Consider the following 25,718-nt stretch of genomic DNA (forward strand, 5'->3'; position numbering starts at 1 on the left):
ATTCTCCAGAACACATGGACAGTACATGGACAGTACATGGAAACAACACAGACATCCTCCAGAACACACGGACAGTACATGGACAGTACATGGAAACAACACAGACATTCTCCCAGAACACACGGACACCACACGGACAGTACATGGAAACAACACAGACATCCTCCAGAACACACGGACACCACACGGACAGTACATGGAAACAACACAGACATCCTCCAGAACACACGGACACCACACAGACACCACACGGACAGTACATGGAAACAACACAGACATCCTCCAGAACACACGGACAGTACACGGACAGTACATGGAAACAACACAGACGTCCTCCAGAACACACGGACAGTACATGGAAACAACACAGATATTCTCCAGAACACACGGACAGTACATGGAAACAACACAGATATCCTCCAGAACACACGGACACCACACAGACAGAACATGGAAACAACACAGACATCCTCCAGAACACACGGACACCACACAGACAGTACATGGAAACAACACAGACATTCTCCAGAACACACGGACAGTACATGGAAACAACACAGACATCCTCCAGAACACACGGACACCACACGGACAGTACATGGAAATAACACAGACATCCTCCAGAACACACGGACACCATACGGACAGTACATGGACAGTACATGGAAACAACACAGACATCCTCCAGAACACACGGACAGTACATGGAAACAACACAGACATCCTCCAGAACACACGGACAGTACATGGAAACAACATAGACATCCTCCAAAACACACGGACAGTACACAGACAGTACATGGAAACAACACAGACATTCTCCAAAACACACGGACAGTACACGGACAGTACATGGAAACAACACAGACGTCCTCCAAAACACACGGACACCACACGGACAGTACATGGAAACAACACAGACATCCTCCAGAACACATGGACAGTACATGGAAACAACACAGACATCCTCCAGAACACACGGACACCACACGGACAGTACATGGAAACAACACAGACATCCTCCAGAACACACGGACACCACACGGACAGTACATGGAAACAACACAGACATCCTCCAGAACACACGGACACCACACGGACAGTACATGGAAACAACACAGACATCCTCCAGAACACACGGACAGTACATGGAAACAACACAGACATCCTCCAGAACACACGGACAGTACATGGAAACAACACAGACATCCTCCAGAACACACGGACACCACACGGACAGTACATGGAAACAACACAGACATCCTCCAGAACACACGGACACCACACGGACAGTACATGGAAACAACACAGACATCCTCCAGAACACACGGACACCACACGGACAGTACATGGAAACAACACAGACATCCTCCAGAACACACGGACAGTACATGGAAACAACACAGACATTCTCCAGAACACACGGACACCACACGGACAGTACATGGAAACAACACAGACATCCTCCAGAACACACGGACACCACACGGACAGTACATGGAAACAACACAGACATCCTCCAGAACACACGGACACCACACGGACAGTACATGGAAACAACACAGACATCCTCCAGAACACACGGACAGTACATGGAAACAACACAGACATTCTCCAGAACACACGGACACCACACGGACAGTACATGGAAACAACACAGACATCCTCCAGAACACACGGACAGTACATGGAAACAACACAGACATCCTCCAGAACACAGGGACACCACACGGACAGTACATGGAAACAACACAGACATCCTCCAGAACACACGGACACCACACGGACAGTGCATGGAAACAACACAGACATCCTCCAGAACACACGGACACCACACGGACAGTACATGGAAACAACACAGACATCCACCAGAACACACGGACAGTACATGGAAACAACACAGACATCCTCCAGAACACACGGACACCACACGGACAGTACATGGAAACAACACAGACATCCTCCAGAACACACGGACAGTACATGGAAACAACACAGACATCCTCCAGAACACACGGACACCACACGGACAGTACATGGAAACAACACAGACATCCTCCAGAACACACGGCCACCACACGGACAGTACATGGACAGTACATGGAAACAACACAGACATCCTCCAGAACACACGGACAGTACATGGAAACAACACAGACATCCTCCAGAACACACGGACAGTACATGGAAACAACACAGACGTCCTCCAAAACACACGGACACCACACGGACAGTACATGGAAACAACACAGACATTCTCCAGAACACACGGACACCACACAGACAGTACATGGAAACAACACAGACATCCTCCAGAACACACGGACACCACACGGACAGTACATGGAAACAACACAGACATCCTCCAGAACACACGGACACCACACGGACAGTACATGGAAACAACACAGACATCCTCCAAAACACACGGACACCACACGGACAGTACATGGAAACAACACAGACATCCTCCAAAACACACGGACACCACACGGACAGTACATGGAAATAACACAGACATCCTCCAGAACACACGGACACCACACGGACAGTACATGGAAACAACACAGACATCCTCCAGAACACACGGACAGTACATGGAAACAACACAGACATCCTCCAAAACACACGGACACCACACAGACAGAACATGGAAACAACACAGACGTCCTCCAGAACACACGGACACCACACAGACAGAACATGGAAACAACACAGACGTCCTCCAGAACACACGGACAGTACATGGAAACAACACAGACATCCTCCAGAACACACGGACACCACACAGACAGAACATGGAAACAACACAGACATCCTCCAGAACACACGGACAGTACATGGAAACAACACAGACATCCTCCAGAACACACGGACACCACACAGACAGAACATGGAAACAACACAGACATCCTCCAGAACACACGGACACCACACGGACAGTACATGGAAACAACACAGACATCCTCCAGAACACACGGACACCACACGGACAGTACATGGAAACAACACAGACATCCTCCAGAACACACTGACACCACACGGACAGTACATGTAAACAACACAGAAATCCTCCAGAACACACGGACAGTACATGGAAACAACACAGACATCCTCCAGAACACACGGACACCACACGGACAGTACATGGAAACAACACAGACATCCTCCAGAACACACGGACATCACACGGACAGTACATGGAAACAACACAGACATCCTCCAGAACACACGGACAGTACATGGAAACAACACAGGCATCCTCCAAAACACACGGACACCACACGGACAGTACATGGAAACAACACAGACATCCTCCAGAACACACGGACAGTACATGGAAACAACACAGACATCCTCCAGAACACACGGACACCACACGGACAGTACATGGAAACAACACAGACATCCTCCAGAACACACGGACACCACACAGACAGTACATGGAAACAACACAGACATCCTCCAGAACACACGGACACCACACGGACAGTACATGGAAACAACACAGACATCCTCCAGAACACATGGACAGTACATGGAAACAACACAGACATCCTCCAGAACACATGGACAGTACATGGAAACAACACAGACATCCTCCAGAACACACGGACACCACACGGACAGTACATGGAAACAACACAGACATCCTCCAGAACACACGGACACCACACGGACAGTACATGTAAACAACACAGAAATCCTCCAGAACACACGGACAGTACATGGAAACAACACAGACATCCTCCAGAACACACGGACACCACACGGACAGTACATGGAAACAACACAGACATCCTCCAGAACACACGGACATCACACGGACAGTACATGGAAACAACACAGACATCCTCCAGAACACACGGACAGTACATGGAAACAACACAGGCATCCTCCAAAACACACGGACACCACACGGACAGTACATGGAAACAACACAGACATCCTCCAGAACACACGGACAGTACATGGAAACAACACAGACATCCTCCAGAACACACGGACACCACACGGACAGTACATGGAAACAACACAGACATCCTCCAGAACACACGGACACCACACGGACAGTACATGGAAACAACACAGACATCCTCCAGAACACACGGACACCACACGGACAGTACATGGAAACAACACAGACATCCTCCAGAACACATGGACAGTACATGGAAACAACACAGACATCCTCCAGAACACATGGACAGTACATGGAAACAACACAGACATCCTCCAGAACACACGGACACCACACGGACAGTACGTGGAAACAACACAGACATCCTCCAGAACACATGGACAGTACATGGAAACAACACAGAAATCCTCCAGAACACACGGACAGTACATGGAAACAACACAGAAATCCTCCAGAACACACGGACAGTACATGGAAACAACACAGACATCCTCCAGAACACACGGACACCACACGGACAGTACATGGAAATAACACAGACATCCTCCAGAACACACGGACACCACACGGACAGTACATGGAAACAACACAGACATCCTCCAGAACACACGGACAGTACATGGAAACAACACAGAAATCCTCCAGAACACACGGACAGTACATGGAACAACACAGACATCCTCCAGAACACACGGACACCACACGGACAGTACATGGAAACAACACAGACATCCTCCAGAACACACGGACACCACACGGACAGTACATGGAAACAACACAGACGTCCTCCAGAACACACGGACAGTACATGGAAACAACACAGACATCCCATGGGCTGCAGCAGGGAGTCATAGAGCACCAGAGCACAGAAAAAGGCCCTTCGGCCCATTTAGTCTGTGGTGAACTGTTACTCTGCCTAGTCCCACCGACCTGCACCTGGACCACAGCCCTGCACACTCCTGTTGTCCATGTACCTATCCAAACATCTCTTAAATGTTGCAATCAAACCTGTATCCACCACTTCCACTGGCAGCTCCTTCCACACTCTCACCACCCTCTGAGTGAAGAAATACTCTCTCAGGGTCTCCTTAAACATTTCATCTTTCACCCTTTAGTTCTAGTTTCACCCAGCCTCAGTGGGAAAATCCTGCCTGCATTTACCCAATTTATACCCCTCATAATTTTGTAAACCTCTATCAAATCTCCCCACATTTCCCTACCCTCCAGAGAATAATTTTCTAATCTGTTCAATCTTTCCCTATAACTCCTGGCTACATCCTTGTCAATTTTCTCTGCCCTCTTTCAATCTTATTGATACCTGTGTAAGATTGAGCAGATGGTGAATGCCGTCTCCCTCATCCGCTTTGTACCAGAACTTGAATTAGAGTCACGTTTACTTTCTGTGAGCAGTTGTCTTCCCCCGACCTTGCAGAGCCAGAGTTAGGAAAGGACAATAAACGTTTTCCTCGCTGCATAGAAACAGACCCTTCGGCCCATCCTGTTTATGCTGACCACTAGTTCCCATCCTGGGCCCGAGGGTGAGAGAAGACCCGAGGTTTGATCATTTTAAGCACCAGGTTGAATGGGAAAAGTTGGGTAAGTTCCAAATCTACCTAGATCTACATCTACACTTCGGACTTCAACTACTGCACAGAGTCTTGCCATCTTCAGAAGTTTTCTGATGACTCTGCCATAGTTGGATGCATCAGCAAGGGAGATGAGGCGGAGTACAGGGCTACGGTGGGAAACTTTGTCACATGGTGCGAGCAGAATCATCTGCAGTTTAATGTGAAGAAGACTAAGGAGCTGGTGGTGGACTTGAGGAGGGCTAAGACACCGGTGACCCGTTTCCATCCAAGGGGTCAGTGTGGAGATAGTGGAGGATTACAAATACCTGGGGATACGAATGGACAATAAACTGGACTGGTCAAAGAACACTGAGGCTGTCTACAGGAAGGGTCAGAGCCGTCTCTACTTCCTGAGGAGACTGAGGTCCTTTAACATCTGCCGGACGATGCTGAGGATGTTCTACGAGTCTGTGGTGGCCAGTTCTATCATGTTTGCTGTTGTGTGCTGGGGCAGCAGGCTGAGGGTAGCGGACACCAACAGAATCAACAAACTCATTCGTAAGGCCAGTGATGTTGTGGGGGTGGAACTGGACTCTCTGACGGTGGTGTCTGAAAAGAGGATGCTGTCCAAGTTGCATGCCATCTTGGACAATGTCTCCATTTCACTCCGTAATGTACTGGTTAGGCACAGGGGTACGTTCAGCCAGAGACTCATTCCACCGAGATGCAACACAGCGTCATAGGAAGTCATTCCTGCCTGTGGCCATCAAACTTTACAACTCCTCCCTCGGAGTGTCAGACACCCTGAGCCAATAGGCTGGTCCTGGACTTATTTCCACTTGGCATAATTAACTTATTATTATTTAATTATTTATGGTTTTATATTGCTATATTTCTACACTATTCTTGGTTGGTGCAACTGTAACAAAACCCAATTTCCCTCAGGATCAATAAAATATGTCTGACTGAAATCGAGGCAGCAGGGCCCGGGACCGAGAACATATCGAAGCCGCAAGGCCCGGGTCAGACAATGAGGAATGACCCAAGATTTGGAGAATTTGAGCGTCGGGCCAGCAGGGTGTCAGGGCTGGAGTTCGGCTCGCTGCTCTGTGAAGTTTTCTCATCTCTGGGCTAAACTGAGGCTGCGGCTTGAACCTAGCGGGCTTCCGGATCACCCTCAATGTTTTTTTTAAATTAGTTTTTTTATACATTTTCTACATAGCTACAGATAAAAAAAACCCCGGATCAAAATGAAGAACATTGATACAGTGCAAAAATAAACATACAATAATAATATGATACAAAGAAAGATAATTGAGAAAGCACCCAAATTGAAGACGTGTAAAATTAGTATCCTCTCCAAGCCCCGCAACAAAAGAAAAAGCTCCAGACCAACCACAACACAATATAGAGAATAAAAATCAGGACAATCAAACCCCCAAAACTGTAAATACACTTAAAAACAGAAGATATTAATGCCTACTAAAAAAAAAAGGAGCTGAAAGCAAGGGACCGAAAAAAAACCTTAGTTAAGAGGAAGGTTATGAAAGTACTCAGTAAAAGGTCCCCAGACCTTATGGAACTTTAAATCTGAATTAAGGACTGAATAATGAATTTTTTCAAGGTCTAAGCAGGCCATAATATCGTTAAGCCATTGAGCATGTGTGGGCGGGGCAACATCTCTCCATCTAAGGAGGATTAAACGTCTAGCCAGGAGAGAGGCAAAAGATAATATTCGACACTTAGTTGAACTCAGACGTAATTCTGTCTCACCCCAGAAACCGAACAAAGCAATTAAAGGGTTAGGTTCTAGGTGGTGATTCAGAATATACGATAACGTTATGAAGACATCTTTCCAAAATTTCTCCAAGCTAGGACAAAACCAGTACATACAAATGAGAGAGGCCTCGCCCCTTTTGCATTTATCACAAAGCAGACTGATGTTAGGGTAAAATCGAGATAATTTAGATTTAGACATATGGGCTCTATGAACAATCTTAAACTGTAAAAGGCAATGGCGAGCACAAAGGGAGGTTGAATTAACCGATTTGAGAATTGAGTCCCAAGTCTCATCGGATAAGGAGGTATTTAAATCATGCTTCCATGCCAGTTTAATTTTATCCACAGGGGCACGTCGTAAGGCTGCTAATTTATCACGAATAAATGATATTAAACCTTTACCTAGTGGATTAATAGAAAGAAATAAGTCCATAACATTTTTCTCAGGCATTTCAGGGAAGTTAGGGATTAAAGGAGTAATAAAGTGTCTAATTTGGAGATATCTAAAAAAATGAGCATTGGGCAGATTGAATTTAGCAGAGAGCTGTTGAAAAGATGCGAAGCGATTATCAATAAAAAGATCTTCAAAATGTCTAATGCCCTTCCTATACCAATCATGGAAGGCTGAGTCATACGTAGTAGGTAAAAAAAGGTGATTATGTAAGATAGGGCTAGAAAAGGAAAAACCATAGAAACCATAAAACTTCCTGAACTGAGCCCATATACGCAGAGTGTGTCTAACAAGAGGATTAACTATTAATCTGGACAAACTACTAGGGAGTACAGAGCCGAGAAGTGCAGAGATAGATAATTCTTTAGTGGAGCTCAACTCCATTGCCACCCAGTTAGAGCACTCGGGTTGGCCATGGAAAAAAGACCAAAAGGTAGCACAACATATATTGGCTGCCCAATAATATAAACGAAAGTTAGGTAAAGCCATGCCACCCTTTTTTTTTAGATTTTTGGAGATAAACTTTGTTAATTCTAGAGCGCTTATTGTTCCACTGATATGACAAAATAATAGTCTAAGGAATCAAAAAAAGATTTAGGAATAAAAATTGGGATTGATTGAAATAAATATAAAAGTTTAGGGAGAACATACATTTTAACAACATTAATATGACCTACCAAAGACATAGATAGAGGTGACCATTGTAACAGACTCTGTTTAATAGTATATGAAAGATTGGCAAAATTTTCACGAAAGAGATCTTTAAACTTATCACCCTCAATGTTGACGGACTTAGTGTCTGTGACTCACTTTTGTAAAGTTCAGTTCTGATTGTTATTCACTTTTATTGTTTGCATGATTTGTTACTCCTGGTTTCGCGTGGGTGTTTGTCGGTCTTTTTTTAACGGGTTCTATTGGGTTTCTTTGTTTTGTGACTGCATGTGAGGAGACCAATCTCAAGGTTGTATAAAGTATACATACTTTGAACATTGCAGTAACCCTAGTTGGACTGTAGCCATGTCACTATCCCAAGAGTTTTAGTGAAAGAGGTCAGTAAAGAGTTAAAGTACTCTGAGACCAGGTTGCTGGTGAGATAAAGAGAGATTCACACTTCTAATGAGTGGTGAGGGATGGGAGATGTTCCAGGGGCCCAGGCTTTGTACATAAACCAGACTAAATCCTCCCACAACAGAGAAGGAATGACAGTAAGCATAATGAAATAATTTCCAATGTTTCTATTTTAAGAAACTCAGACAATATTGACATCGAATTTACGTCAGTGTTAGTTTTCCAGGAACTGCTCTGAGCTGGAGCTGGAAAAATGATGAGCCGTAACTAATCCCATTGACAACAGAGATGCTGGCCACTCGCCCCATCAAGGCTGACTAGCCCCTTTGATATTTCTACTTCTAACTTCCGGCAACACAGCCTCTGATCAAAAACAAAGTGAAAGCATGCTGACAGGTGCAATGAAAACCTTGCAGCAGCATCCAAAGCACACAGCATCAGATAAACGGCGTTCATAAAATCATAAATTGAAACTTTAGTTAGGCTGCATCTGGAGTATTGCAGACGGTTCTGGTCACCGTTACAGGAAGGATGTGGAGGCTTTGGAGATGATGCAGAAGAGGTTGACCAGGATGCTGCCTGGATTAGAGGCTTTAATGAGAGGTCGGACAAATTTGTGTTGTTTTCTCTGTAGCGGCAGAGGCTGAGGTTATCTGATGGAGGTTTATAAGATTATGAGAGGCGTAGACAGAGAAGACAGACAGTATCTGTTTCCCAGGGTTGAAATGTCTGATACCAGGGGGCAGGCATTTCAGATGAGAGGAGGTAATTTCAAAGGAGATGTGAGGGGCAAGTTTTTAGTTTTTTTACACTGAATGGTGGGTTCCTGGAATGCCCTGCCTGGGGTGGTGGTGGAGGCAGATACATTCGGGGTTTTTAAGAGATATTTGGGTAGGCAGGCACATGAATGTGAGGAAAATGGAACGATACGAATATTGTCTGGGCAGAAGGAATTAATTTAGTTGGCCATTTAAGACCATAAGACATAGGAGCAGAATTAGGCCATTCAGCCCATCAAGTGTTCTCCACCATTATATCATGGCTGATTTATTATCCCTCTCAACCACATTCTCCTGATTTCTCCCTATAACTTTTGATGCTCTGACTAATCAAGAACCTATCAATCTCCATTTTAAATATACCCAGTGACTCTGCCTCCACAGCCGTCTGTGGCAATGAATTCCACAGATTCACCACCCTCTGGCTAAAGACACTTCTCATCACTTTTCCAAATGGGCACTCCTCTAGACTGAGGCTGCCCTCTGCTCCTAGACTTTGCCCACCAGAGAAAACATCCTCTCCACATTCACTTTATCTAAACCTTTCAATATTTGATGCTTCACTGAAATCCCCCTCATGTTTCTAAACTCCAGTGAGTAAATTTCCAAAGCTATCAAGTGCTCCTTTCTTGGATAAAACTGCTCTCAATACTCCAAGTACGGTCGGACCAGTCCCTTACAAATCCCCTGCATTACACCCTTGCTTTTATATTCCAGTCCTCTCATTGCATTTGCCTTCCTTAATATTAGTGACTGGTTAGCGGGGTGGAGATATTTCTCTACCAAAGGAGGTGTGAGGTGCTCCTTCCCTCTGCTAGCCTGCAGGTCACCCTTGGGTGAGGTGTAGCACCTGCTTAGATCCCCAATCAGCGTCACGTGAAGCTACAGGAGCAGGTGGTGGACGGTCATATGAGCAGCTGATGCATATCACAAGTCCTGGTTATGTGACCACTGACGCCAGGCCCGACAATCTCTGAAGAGTGTTGATAATGGCTGGGATCACCTGTCTTGTTCAGACACTACCCAGAAGAAGGCAATGGCAAACCTCTTTTTACAGAAAAAATTGCCAGGAGCAATCATGGTTATGATCACCCATGTCATATGACATGTTATGAAGACCATGGAGCGGCTGATAAATCAGAATCTGAGGCCACAAACCAGGCACGCCCAGGATCCTCTTCAGTTTGCGTATAAGGAGAAGGTGGGAGTGGAGGATGCTATCACGTATTTGCTGCACAAATCACTCTCTCACCTAGAGGGGGTCAGTTGTGCTGTGAGGATTACATTCCTTGACTTCTCTAGTGCCTTTAACACCATCCAGCCCAAGATCTTAAGGCACAAACTAACGGAGATGGGAGTAGACTCTCACATGGTGGATTGGATAGTGGACTACTTGACAGATAGACCTCAGTATGTGCGGTTGGGAGACTGTAGGTCTGACATGGTGGTCAGCAGCACAGGGGCGCCGCAGGGAACCGTACTCTCTCCGGTCCTGTTCACCCTGTACACATCAGACTTCCAATATAACTCGGAGTCCTGCCATGTGCAGAGGTTCGCTGATGACACGGCCATAGTGGGATGTGTCAGGAATGGACAGGAGGAGGAGTATAGGAAACTGATACAGGACTTTGTGATATGGTGCAACTCAAACTACCTGCGTCTCAATATCACCAAGACCAAGGAGATGGTGGTGGACTTTAGGAGATCTAGGTCTCATATGGAGCCAGTGATCATTAATGGAGAATGTGTGGAGCAGGTTAAGACCTACAAGTATCTGGGAGTACAGTTAGACGAGAAGCTAGACTGGACTGCCAACACAGATGCCTTGTGCAGGAAGGCACAGAGTCGACTGTACTTCCTAAGAAGGTTGGCATCATTCAATGTCTGTAGTGAGATGCTGAAGATGTTCTATAGGTCAGTTGTGGAGAGCGCCCTCTTCTTTGTGGTGGCGTGTTGGGGAGGAAGCATTAAGAAGAGGGACGCCTCACGTCTTAATAAGCTGGTAAGGAAGGCGGGCTCTGTCGTGGGCAAAGTACTGGAGAGTTTAACATTGGTAGCTGAGCGAAGGGCGCTGAGTAGGCTACGGTCAATTATGGATAACTCTGAACATCCTCTACATAGCACCATCCAGAGACAGAGAAGCAGTTTCAGCGACAGGTTACTATCGATGCAATGCTCCTCAGACAGGATGAAGAGGTCAATACTCCCCAATGCCATTAGGCTTTACAATTCTACCGCCAGGACTTAAGAACTTTTTAAAAGCTATTATTAATGCTTTTTGAGATAGTGATTTAGATGCATATCATATTTTTTTACTGAGTTAAGTATTGTATGTAATTAGTTTTGCTACAACAAGTGTATGGGACATTGGAAAAAAAGTTGAATTTCCCCATGGGGATGAATAAAGTATCTATCTATCTATCTATCTATCTATCTATCTATCTATCTATCTATCTATCTATCTATCTATCTATCTATCTATCTATCTATCTATCTATATGATATGGCACAAAATGATGATGAAAAATTACAGGAAATATTCTGGAGTTATGTGACTATAGCAGATATTAATTCAAACAAGAATCTGTCTTCAGTTCTAGTAAATAAGGTCAAGGAGCTTGCAATCAGCCTTTAGTTTTTATCGTAAATTGCAAGCAACAAACTGAAGTTAAAAGCCCACAGACTAAGAGATATAGTGTCCATGAGGCATTTGCAAGGGCATCAGCCAAACCTTAAGACAATGGGGTTGTGTTAATTGGCCTGCATCCAACAAACAAGGTAACATCATCAGCATCATTATGTGCTGTGGTATGATGTGGGCAATCTTGATCGTTCCATCACCATAATTGTTCTTGGCAAATTTTCCCACAATGTGATGTACTTTTGGGTTTGTGAGCCCGGACTGAGAATGTCTCCAGAACGATGTCTGCTTGTCGTGATGAATAAAGACTTCTGTATCGCCAGCTTCAGTGTCTCTTCGGTGCCTTCAAACACTGTCATAACACTACCACTGACTCAACCTGCAGGTTAACCTTTAGGGCAGGAGTTCACTATCTTTTTATACCATGGACCCCTACCATTAGCCAAGGGGTCCGCAGATCCCAGGTTGGGAACCCCTAATTTAGAGAATCCTGCACAAGGACTCCCTAGTCCCTTTGCACCTCTGATTTTAGAATTTTCTGCCCCTTTAGAAAATAGTCTATGCCTTTATTCCTTTTACCAAAGTGCATGACCATACACTTCCCTACACTGTATTCCATCTGCTACTTCTTTGCCCGTTCTCTCAACCTGTCCAAGTCCTTCTGCAGAGTCCCTGCTTCCTCAACACTACCTGCCCCTCCACCTATCTTCATATCATCCGCAAACTTGGCCATAAAACCTCAATTCTTTCATCCAAATCATTGACGGAAATGTGAAAAGGAGGGTCCCAACATCGACTCCTGCGGAACTCCCAGATAGACACATCTGCACCGGGGCACTGAGCTGCAGCTCCTCAGAGAACACACTGAGCAACTGGAGCTGCAGCTCGATGACGGAGAACGAGGTGATAGATGGGAGCTACAAGGAGGTAGTCATCCTGCAGGTGACTGCGAGGAGAAGGAAGGGAAATGCACAGCCATTGCAGAGTACACCTGTGGCTGTTCCCCTCAACAATAAGTACACAACTTTGGTTACCATTGAGGAGGAGAGGCAGCCGGTGACCAGGTCTCTGACACTGAGTCTGGTGCTGTGGCTCAGAGGAACAGAGAGGTGAAGAGGACGGCAGTGTTGATACGAGGTGCGTTAGTCAGAGGAACAGAGAGGTGAAGAGGACGGCAGTGTTGATAGGAGGTGCCTTAGTCAGAGGAACAGAGATGCGATTCTGTGGGCAGATGGAGACACCTAGATGGTTATGTTAATCCCCTGGTGCCAGGGTCAGGGATGTCTCAGATCAGATCCTTGGCATTCTCAAGGGCAAGGATGACCGGTCAGAAATCTTGGTATATATTGGCACCAATTACAAGGTGAGGAGGTCCTAAAGAGAGGTTTTAGGGAACTAGGTAGAAAGCTGAACAGGACATCCAGGGTATTAATCTCTGATTGCTGCCTGCTCCACATGCCAGTGAGAGTGAGAATAGGATGATTTAGCAGGTGAATGTGCGGCTGAGGAACTGGTGCAGGGGGCAGGGGTTCTGATTTCTGGGCCACTGGGATCTCTTCCAGGGAAGGTATGACCTGTACGAAAGAGACAGGTTACACCTGAACTGGAGGGGGTCCAATACCCTTGCGCGCAGGTTGGCTAGAGTTGTTCAGGTGGGTTTAAACTATTTTGGCAGGGGGATGGGAATCAGAGTGATAGTGTTGAGCATGAGGTAGTTGGTTTACAAACAGAGGCAGTGTGTAGTGAGACTCCTAACAAGGAGAGGCCGATGGTAGGGCAAAATTGCAGTCAACAGGATGAGAAGCAATGTAAAAGGCGGACAAAATTTAATAGGGTGAATGCAGGATGGAAGGTGTAATATCTGAATGTGCAGATTGTATGGAATAAGGTAGATGAACTTGTGGCACAGTTACAGATTGGCAAGCATCACTAAATTATGACTGAAAGAAGATTATAGTTGGAAGTTTAATATCCAGGGATACCAATTGTATCTAAAGGACAGGAAGGAAGGCAGAGGTGGTGGCATTGCTCTGTCGGTAAAAGATGAAATCAAATCATTAGAAAGAAGTGAGATAAGGTCGGAAGGTGTTGAGTTATTGTGGATAGAGCTAAGGAACTGCAAGGGTAAAAAGACCCTGATGGCAGTCTGATGGCCTGGTGGAAGAAGCTGTCCCAGAGCCTGTTGGTCCTGGCTTTTATGCTGCGGTACCGCTTCCCGGATGGTAGCAGCTGGAACAGTTTGTGGTTGGGGTGACTCAGGTCCCCAATGATCCTTTGGGCCCTTTTTACACACCTGTCTTTGTAAATGTCCCGAATAGTGGGAAGTTCACATCTACAGATGCACTGGGCTGTCCACACCACTCTCTGCAGGGTCCTGCGATTGAGGGGAGTACAGTTCCCATACCAGGCAGTGACGCAGCCAGTCAGGATGTTCTCAATTGTGCCCCTGTAGAAAATTCTTAGGATTTGGGGCCCATACCAAACTTCTTCAACCATCTGAGATGATGGAGGCGCTGTTGTGCCTTTTTCACCACAGCCGGTACGTACAGACCACGTGAGATCCTCGGTGATGTTTTTGTTGAGGAACTTAAAGCCGTTCACCCTCTCAACCCCAGACCCATTGATGTCAATAGGGGTCACCCTGTCTCCATTCCTCCTGTAATCCACAACCAGCTCCTTTGTTTTTGCGACATTGAGGGAGAGGTTGTTTTCTCGACACCACTGTGTCAGGGTGATGACTTCTTCTCTGTAGGCAGCCTCATTATTATTTGAGATTTGGCCAATCAATGTAGTATTGTCAGCAAATTTAATTAGCAGACTGGAGCTGTGGGTGGCAACACAGTCATGGGTATACAGAGAGTAAAGGAGGGGGCTTAGGACACAGCTCTGAGGGGCACCTGTGTTGAGGGTCTGAGGGGCAGAGATGAGGCAGCCCACTCTTACCACCTGCTGGCAATCTGACAGCAAGTCCAGGATCCAGCTACACAAGGTAGGATGAAGGCTGAGGTCTCTGAGCTTCTTGTCGAGCCTGGATGGAACTGTTGTGTTGAATGCTGAACTGTAGTCCAAGAACAGCATTCTCACACAAGCATCCTTCTCCAGATGTGTAAGGACGGTGTGTAGAGCTGTGGCTATTGCGTCATCTGTCGATCGGTTGTGTCAGTAGGTGAATTGTAGGGTCCAGTGTGGGTGGTAGCATGGTGCAAATGTAATCCTTGATCAGCCTCCCAAAGTATTTGCTTATTATTGAGGTGAGTGCGACAGGATGCCAGTCGTTCAGACATGTTACCTTGGTCTTTTTAGGTACAGGGACAATGGTGGGTGTTTGGAAGCGAGAGGGCACTCTACACTAGGAGAGGGAGAGATTAAAAATGTCTGTAAACACAGCTGCCAGTTGTGCTGGGCACACTCTGAGTACCCGCTCTGGGATGCTGTCTGGTCCCGCAGCCTTCTGCTATACCCTATGGTTTTATGGAATACCATTAGTCACTGGCAGCCAACCAAAAAGGCCCCTTTATTCCCACTCTTTGCCTCCTCCAGTTAACTAATCTTCTGTCTATGCTAGCATCTTTCCTGTAATACCATGAGCTCTTGTCTTGTTAAACATCACCAAGTGCGGTGCCTTGTCAAAAGCCTTCTGAAAATGCAGGCAAACAACATCCGGTAGAGATCGTTAAGAGCACCAAGTTTCTTGGTGTTCACCTGGTGGAGAATCTCACCTGGTCCCTCAACACCAGCTCCATAGCAAAGAAAGCCCAGCAGCGTCTCTACTTTCTGTGAAGGCTGATGAAAGTCCATCTCCCACCCCCCATCCTCATCACATTCTGCAGGGGTTGTATTGAGAGCATCCTGAGCAGCTGCATCACTGCCTGGTTCGGGAATTGTACCATCTCGGACCGCAAGACCCTGCAACGGATAATGTGGTCAGCTGAGAAGATCATCGGGGTCCCTCTTCCCACCATCACGGACATTTACACCACACGCTGCAGGAAACAGCATTATGAAGGACCCCATGCACCCCTCATACAATCTCTTCTCCCTCCTGCCATCTGGGAAAAGGCTCTGAAGTATTCGGGCTCTCACGACTGGACTATGTAACAGTTTCTTCCCCCAGGCTATCAGACTCCTCAATATCCAGAGCTAGTACCGACACCTCCCTGCCCTATTGTCCTGTTTATTATTTATTGTAATGCCTGCACTGTTTTGTGCACTTTATGCAGTCCAGTGTAGGTCTGTAGTCTAGTGTAGCTTTCTCTGTGTTGTTTCTTTACGTAGTTCAGTCTAGTTGTTGTACTGTGTCATGTAACACCATGGTCCTGAAAAATGTTGTCTCATTTTTACTGTGTACTGTACCAGCAGTTATGGTTGAAATGACAATAAAATTGACCTGACTTGACACTGGCTCTCCTTTGTCTATCCTGCCTGTTAATTCCTCAAAGAATCCTCATTGACTCCAACATCTTCCCAACCACTGAAATCAGGCCGACTGGCCTATAAATTCCCTGCTTCTGCCTCACGCCCTTCTTAAAAAGCAGAGTGACATCAGCAATTCTCCAGTTCTGTGGAACCATTCCAGAATCCAATGATTCTTGTCAGATCATTATGAATACCTCCACAGTGAGAACGTACAAACTGCTTACAGGCAGTGGCAGGAATTGAACCTGGGTCACTGGTACTGTGAAGAGTTGTGCTAACCAACTACATTACCATCCCCGCCCCCCCCCCCCCCCCCCCCCCAAACGCAGGAGATTATACAGATGCCGGAAATCTTCAGCAGTACACAACAGTCAGGTGGTACTTATGGAGAAGAATAAACAGTTGATGTCTCGGGCCGAGACACTCCATCAGAACTGGAAAGGAAGGGGACAGAAGCCGGAAGCCGGAATAGATGGTGGGGATCTTTGACGATGGATATCACCTCCTTGAGGCAGCCCCTCCTGGAGGTACTACCCCCGGTGGGGAGGAATGTGCCTACGATGTTTAGGGTTGAGTCTGCTATTCTCTGCAGCTTTTCACGTTCCTGCCTGTTCAAATCCAACCTCTTGGCTTCTTCCAGATCTGCGCTTGAAGGGCAAATACCCCTACTGGAATTACAGAGCCAATGGAGGGTCTCAGGGACTCCACAAAGCTGAGTTCAGCACACGCTGGGCTCTGTTTTGTCAGGAAAAGGGAGATTTGAAACAAAGTGTGTCTTTGCTTGGGGCACTCTCTCACAAACTCCCAGCAACACCGGCCTGGGCCGTGGGATGGAATCTGAATCTGTGACCTTTAGGATTGGGAGGCAGGGAACAGGATTGGCCAGGACCAGGTACCTTTCCAGACACAGCCAGAAACCAGCCTCTTGGGCTCAAGGTTTCAGGGTCTGTAAGGTTAGTCCGCAGGCCTGGAGGTCAGTTCTTCGACGGATGTGTCTGGAAATGGTGGTGTGTCCCGAGCTTGTCTGAACACACCCCGACCCCAACCCCTCGACAAGTCCCACAGTTTCCTGCCACTTCAGTCAGGCTTCCTGGAGAGTTTCCTACTCCTGCACCAGCGATCAATCAGCCGGGAAGAGTGCAGGGCAGTGATATTGGAATTGGTTTGTTGTCTCATGTACCGAGATACAGTGAAAGCTCGTCTTGCATACAGATCAGATTATTACACAGTGCACGGCGGGAGAACGAGGGAAAACAGCGACAATGCTGAATAAAGTCTTACAGTTACAGAGAAAGTGCAGGCAATAAGGTGCAAGTCACAGCGAGGTAGATTGCGAGGCCAGGACTCCATCTCATCGTGTTGGGGGATAGTTTGCGGGAGATGGAAGCTGTCTTTGTCTTTGAACCTGGTGGTTCGTGCTTTCAGGTTTTTAAATCTTCAGCCTGATGGAAGGTGGGTGGGGTGGGGAGAGAATGTCTGGGTTGGGTGGGGTCTCTCATTATGCTGGCATGTTACTGAGGCATCCACAAGTGTAGAGTCCGTAGTCCATATATAACATCTACCACGTTCCCTTCATTAACCTTCGTTGTTACTTTTTGAAAGGTAAATTGTGTTTGGCTAACATGTCAGTCAAGCGAAACCAGTTTTTATCCATGCACCACAGAAAGCATCCCGTCCAGATGCGTCACATCTTGGTTCCGCAACCGCCCTGCAGTAGACCGCGAGGAACCGCAGAGAGCTGTGTCAGCACATCACGGAAACCAGCCTCCTCCTCCGTGGGCTCTGTCTACAATCACACCGCCCTGGTAAAGCAGCCAGTATCATCAAAGACCTCACCCAGGACCAACCCTTCTTCCACCAGTACGGACCCCCACCACCCAGGACATGTCCTCTTCTCATTACTACCGTCAGGAGGCGGTTCGGGAGCCTGAAGACTCACACACAACATTTTAGGGATAGCTCCTTCCCCTCCATCATCAGATTTCTGAACAGTCCATGAATGTATGAACACTACCTCACTTTCTTTAGCTCTTTTTTCTACTAATTGATTTATATCTACTTCATATGTATTTCTTATTGAAATTTATAGTAATTTGTATGCATTACACTGTACTGCTGCCCCAGAACAACAAATCGTACAACATCCATCCGTGATAATAAACCTGATTCTGATTCTAAATGGTAAGGACGCTCAACAGCATTGATGTACAGCCCCCCCCACCCACCCCCCGTCAGGCAGAAGATATAAAAGCTGTAAAACACGTACCACCAGGCGTAAGCACAGCTTCCGATCTGCTGTTCTCCAAATGGACCTCTCCTACAGAGGAGTCTTTCTCTACGCCTTCGCTCTGAGTGCCTGTCCAAATACCGTCCCTGACTCAACCCCTTCATCTGGCAACTCATTCCATACACCAGTCAGCCTCTGGGTGAAAAAGATTGTCCTTCAGGTCCCTTTAAAATCCTTCCACTTTTCATCTTCATCCTCCGCTGCCTAGTTTTGGAGTCCTCAACCCTGGGGTAAAAACTGTTTCCACCCTCTTTATCCATGCCTCTCATGTACTGTGGAGAGCATTCTAACAGGCTGCATCACTGTCTGGTATGGGGGGGGGGGGCACTGCAAGGGATCGGAAAAAGGGGCAGAAAGTTGTAAACTCAGTCAGCTCCATCATGGGTACCACCTCCCCAGCATCCAGGGATCTTCAAGGAGTGATGCCTCAAGAAGGCAGCATCCATCATTAAGGACCCCTATTGCCCAGGAGAATCCCTCTTTTCATTGCTAACATCAGGAAGGAGGTACATAAGCCTGAAGACACTCACTCAACGTTTTAGAATCAATCTCTCTCTCTCTCTCTCTCTCTCTCTCTCTCTCTCTCTCTCTCTCTCTCTCTCTCTCTCTCTCTCTCTCTCTCTCTCTCTCTCTCTCTCTCTCTCTCTCTCCCTCCCTCCCTCCCTCCCTCCCTCCCTCCCTCTCTCTCTCTCTCCCTCTCTCTCTTTATTTCCTCACAAAATGCTGCAGGAACTCAGCAGGCCAGGCAGCATCTACGGAAATGAATAGACAGTTGACGTTTCAGGTGGAGACCCTTCCCCAGGACTGGGAAGGGAGAGGGCAGAAGCCAGAATTACAAGGTAGGGGCAGGGGAAGGTGATCAGTGAGACCAGGTATACTGAACAGAATTGAATTGAGTTTATTACTTGTGTCTTTCATATACATGAGTAAGAATCTTTATCTTACATCTCCATTCAAATGTGCAATGTGCAGTTTATGGTAATTTGTAATAAATAGTATACACAACAGGACAGTCAATGTAACATAGAAATACAGTTGTATCAGTGTGAGTTAATCAGTCTGATGGCCTGGTGGAGGAAGCTGGCCCAGAGCCCGCTGGTCCTGGCTTTTATGCTGCAATACCATTTCCCCTTCCACCCACCTCTCTCTCCTCTACCTTTCAGTCCAGGTGAAAGATCTTGCCCCAAAACGTTGACTGCCCATTTCCCTCCACAGGGTGCTGCTCGACCTGCAGAGTTCCTCCAGCATCTTGTCGTGTTGCTCCAGAAGATTCCAGCCTCTTCTGTCTCTCCGCATGCAGTCTGAAGATTGTTTAATGCCATTTCCTGTGCACAAAAGTCAAGGAAAACAAAATAATTGTTAATCTGGATCAAATGCAGACCCAAAACAAAACACAACAAGGTAAAGAACACAGTAATAATAAAATGCACAATAAGTAAGTAAGATAGCTTATATCTATCCTGTAGATAAAGTGATGCTGGGCACAGGAGTGTCTGTTCATCAGGTGACTCTGACAGGAAATTAGATAGATAGATAGATAGATTATAAAGTATTGGTGGTTGGGGGTGTGGTGGGCGGAGGTGTTGATCTGCCTTACTGCTTGGGGAAAGAAGTGTTAGATTGTTTACCCACTAATATGGAATGTGAGCTGGCATTAGACCGTTGTGAGACACTTTTGGGTTTTAAGCAGGAGGTAGATAGATAGATAGATAGATAGATACTTTATTCATCCCCATGGGGAAATTCAACATTTTTTCCAATGTCCCATATACTTGTTGTAGCAAAAACTCATTACATACAATACTTAACTCAGTAATAATATGATATGCATCTAAATCACTAACTCAAAAAGCATTAATAATAGCTTTAAAAAAAGTTCTTAAGTCCTGGCAGTTGAATTGTAAAGCCTAATGGCATTGGGGAGTATTGACCTCTTCATCCTGTCTGAGGAGCATTGCATCGACAGTAACCTGTCGCTGAAACTGCTTCTCTGTCTCTGGATGGTGCTATGTAGAGGATGTTCAGGGTTTTCCATAATTGACCGTAGCCTACTCAGCGCCCTTCGCTCAGCTACCGATGTTAAACTCTCCAGTACTTTGCCCACGACAGAGCCCGCCTTCCTTATCAGCTTATTAAGACGTGAGGCGTCCTTCTTCTTAATGCTTCCTCCCCAACACGCCACCACAAAGAAGAGGGCGCTCTCAACAACTGACCTATAGAACATCTTCAGCATCTCACTGCAGACATTGAATGACGCCAACCTTCTAAGGTGTCAGAGAAGTTACCACAGGGATAACTGGCTTGTGGTGGCCAAGCGTTCAGAGCGACGTCGCTTTTTGATCCGTCGATGTCCGCTCTTCCTATCATTGTGAAGCAGAATTCACCAAGCGTTGGAACTGTTTTTGAGTCTGGTGGTCCTAGTGTGGATGCTACGTAGCCTCCTCCCTGACGGGAGAGGGACAAACAGCCCGTGAGCAGGGTGGGTGGGATTTCATGATGTTACCGGCCCTTCTTCCGGCACCTTTCTGTATCTGTGCCCGTGATGGTGGGTAGGCCGGTGCCGGAGATGCTTTGGGCGGTTTTCACCACCCGCCGTGGAGCCCCCCTGTCTGCCATACCGAGCAGATGCAGCTTGTTAGGATGATCTCTACTGCGCATCTGTAGATGAAGTGAGTGTAGATGTGAATAGTTCAGCTCTCTTCAGCCTCCTCTGAAAGCTGAGGCTGCAGGCAGTGGCGGTAGAATGTTATCTGTGAACTATTTGTGTTACAGCCGCCAAGCTCAATAACTTCCCTCTGTTAGGGTCCGGTCCGGAGCCCGCCTTCCGGGTCTTGCTCCGGACTCCGGGCCTTGCAGCCAGCCCTCCTGTCACCCGGAGCCATTGGATCATCTTGGCTTAAGGAGGTACATCTGTTGCCTATCAGGGGGCAGGTGTTTATAAGGGGCTTGGGGACTGAGCCTAGTTGGGGGGTTGTCCTGCTCAGTACCTGGTCTGCAGGCTCCGAATCCTGCTCAGTACCTGGTCCGCCGCCCGGCTCCGTATCCTGTTCTGCCCTGGTTCATCTTGTTTTCCTGCTTCTGTTGTGTGTGCTGGTCCTGCTGTTCTGCTGTATTTGCCTTGCCCGTGCTGTCATGCTGTCTGCTTGCTTCTCCCTATTTACCGGTGTATCCCGGTTGTCCTGCTGCTCACCCTGGACCCAGCTCCCTTCTGTTCCCTTGCCCCCGTCGGGTAAGCCAGGCTGTTGCCGTTACCCCTCGGGTGGTTCTGTTCCTTCCTGTCCCTTGCCCCTGTTGGGTAAGCCAGGCTGTTGCTGTTACCCTACGGGTGGTTCTGTCCCTTCCTACCCCTCACCTCTGATGAGTTGTGCCCTGCACCTGCCCAGGTGTCCATGTCTTGCCCAGGCCTCCGTGTTTCTGCCCGGGATCCATGTGGCCTGCCCTGAGGACTCCGACCCTTCCCAACCCTTGCTCCCTACGGGTTGTGCCCGCACCTGCCCAGGTGCTCTGTGTCTTGCCCGGGCCTCTGTGTTCCTGCCTGGGAGGTGGCCCTGCCCAGGAGTTATGTGCCCCCCCCACCCCCAGGGGGATCCTCCTGCCCCGTCTGAACTCTGGGATCCAGCCCCACCTGCATTACCCCTTGCATGCCATGGCATCCCCATCCTGTCCAACCCCCAGTGCTTCAGTGCCTGCGTCCTGCATTTGGGTCCATTCCATGTCCGCTCGTGACACCCTCCAAGCTCACAGAGATGGCATCGTTCAGGAGGCCTGTCGAAGGGTGGCAGATGGGAAAATAGGAGATTACTCACCCCAGCTCACAAGTCATGAACACCAGAGATTCTGCAGAAGCTGGAAATCCAGAGCAACACACACAAACTGGTAAAGGAGCTCAGCAGATCGGGCAGCATCAATGGAGGAGAATAAACGGTCGACATTTCAGATCGAGACCCTTCATCAGGACTGGGAAAGAAAGAGGCAGAGGCCAGAATAAGGTGAGGGGAGGGGGAAGTGTTGAAGCTGGCAGGTGATAGGTGAGGCCGGGTGAGGGGTTTACAAGTCAGAGTGTTTAAATAGTACGAGATTAGGTAGTGTTAATGTCCAACCATAAACTATAGACCCCATTGAGACTATGCAATCATGGCAATATCTTTTCAACTCCATTCACCTGCCTTAATCCCTCTTACCACAAAGAACCTATCAAATCTCTCTCTTAAATACACTCTAATAAACACCAGAGGTTCTGCCGGTGTTGGAAATCCAAAGCAACAAATACAGAACACTGGAGGAACTCAGCAGGTCAGGCAGCATATCTGGAGGGGAATAAACAGATTATGTGGGTGTTTGTGAAGAAAAAGAATTTCAGGATGTATATTGTAAACATTTCTCTGACATTAAGTGTACCTATTGAGATCTACTGAAATGGGATGGGCCGAGACCCTTCACCAGGCCTGGAAAGGAAGGGGGCAGAAGCCAGAAACTCTCCAGTAAACCCAATGACTTAGCCTCTGTGGCAATGAATTCCACAGAGTCACTGGCTGAAGGAATTCCTTGTAAAGAGACGTCTCTCTCTTCTGAAGCTGACGGAAACTGCTCCCCTCCATTCTGTCAGGGCCTTTAAGTTCAGAGATCTGGCTTTGCCCCCTCGCCCATCACTGAAGGCCAAGACAGATCAGGAAGACAAAGAATACGGGAGACTCGATAAACTGGCGGCGTGAGAGCGTAACGGTTAGGGTAATGCTTTACAATGCCGGCGATCTGGGTCCAGTTCCTGCCGTTCTCCCTGCGACGACGTCTGCTCCTCCGGATGCTCGTTTCCTCCCACTGGGGTTACGTTAGTGTCGGATCCATGGTGACACTTGCTGCTTGGACTGACGCGTTTCACCGTATGATCTAACCAATGTACAATCTAACCATTGAAGGTAATCTTAGATATCTAAAGGTCCCAAGACTCCTGAAGAGGAGCTAACAAGGTAGGTGGAGGTGTTTGGGCATGGGGAGGGAGGGAGGGGACTCTGTCCTTCCCTGGAAAGTTAGTCCCAGTTCCAACGTGGCTCCCTCATTCAAAATATTTCACATGGGATCTTGCTGTGTGCGAGTTGGTTCAGGCCAAGGGGCGAGTCATATTGGTTTTCAGGAGAAGGCACTCACTTTTAAAAGAAAAGAGAGGGCGTGGGAAGGACTTCTGTGGTTGTGAAACATCTCGGCTCCTATCCGACCCAGTCCTGGGACAGAAAACCTGATGAAATGCTTTTTTTCCCCCCACCCCACTATGTTCAAACATATTACAATTACAAACAGGCCAGAATTTCCAAATCACTTGGCACTCAAAGTCTCCATTGTACTGAGAGACAGAGAGAAATTCCCCTGTTAAATTCTTGCCAACTGTGAGCGGGTCCCTGGTGGCCGGTGTACAAGGGGCTTCACCATAAACTCAGTCTGAATTATATTTCTTTCTTAAAATAAATATATTGTTCCTTTGTCCTGTGACACAAACCGTCTTCTATCTGGCAGCACTTGAATCGGGTTGGCGCCACCTCCTGAGTCAGAGACTCTCTCCATCATTGTACAGCAACGAGATATAAACTGAATGATTTTGCTACACACCGTTTGAACTCGGAGTAGGGCCTGAAATGGTCTAATACCTGAATTCAGCAGCGACACTGAAAACACTTGCACCTCGAGGGCGCCGCCGCTAGGTGGCAGCCGCCGTCCGCAAATAAAGCGCGCTAACGCTTTAATCTTTCCCTGTAAAGATTAGCTTTATTTAAAGATAAAGATTTAGCTTTAATGATCTCGATAATGGTCCAGGAAGCCTGAGAGAATTCGAACCCCACTAATGACGCGGAGAAAACCGTTTTTCGTTCTGCCAATTCACCTGACCACACACGGCCCCGGATAGTAATTAAATCTGGATTCCGTGAGGCAGCCACACTCTGACCACTTTGCACCACAATGGATTTGTTTTGTTTTAATTGTGTTTTCTTGTATAAAATTAGCTATAATTTTGTATAAGTTAGAAACAAGAGAAAACCTGCAGATGCTGGACATCCAAGCGACACACACAAAATGCTGGAGGAACTCAGCAGGCCGGCCAGGCAGCATCTGTGGAAGAGAGTCGAGTCGATGTTTCGGGGTGAGACCCTTCAGCAGGACTGGAAAAAATGTTATGTAAGAGTTGGGTTTTTTTTGTGAGTGCTGTGTCTCTGAAGCTTTGTGTCTGTGATGCCGTTGGATGTTTTTCATTGCACCTGTGCAAACATGGGCTTGTGCATCTGCAATAAACTCGAATGTGTGTTTTACACAGACACACACACAGACACACGCACACAGACACACACACACACACACACACATACAGACACACACAGACGCATACACACACACACACACACACAGACGCATACAGCCACACACACACTGCATAAGACACACGCACATATACAGACACACAAACACACAGACACACACACACAGACACACGCACACAGACACACACACACAGACACAGACACACACACACACACATACAGACACACACAGACGCATACACACACACACACACACACACACAGACCCATACAGCCACACACACACTGCATAAGACACACGCACATATACAGACACACAAACACACAGACACACACACACACTGCATACAGACACACACACACATACAGACACAGATACAGACACACACACACACACACACACACACACACACACACACACAGTACACATACACGTATTCAGAATCAGGTTTAATATCACTGGAATATGTAGTGAAATGTGTTGTGCTGCAGCAATAAATTG

The 25,718-nt window shown here is 47.1% G+C and overlaps 1 long non-coding RNA gene across 1 annotated transcript; it reads right to left on the reverse strand.

Annotated features, from left to right (window-relative positions):
* Window positions 1-19,794: 19,794 nt before the first annotated feature.
* Window positions 19,795-24,237, reverse strand: LOC140741705 (uncharacterized). The gene is made up of 2 exons (XR_012102116.1): window positions 22,718-24,237; window positions 19,795-20,236 (listed from the first exon to the last, which is right to left on the reverse strand). It is a non-coding gene; the product is annotated as an uncharacterized lncRNA (long non-coding RNA).
* Window positions 24,238-25,718: the final 1,481 nt, after the last annotated feature.

This window comes from Hemitrygon akajei, chromosome 19 (assembly GCF_048418815.1).
Source record: "Hemitrygon akajei chromosome 19, sHemAka1.3, whole genome shotgun sequence".
NCBI lineage: Eukaryota > Metazoa > Chordata > Chondrichthyes > Myliobatiformes > Dasyatidae > Hemitrygon > Hemitrygon akajei.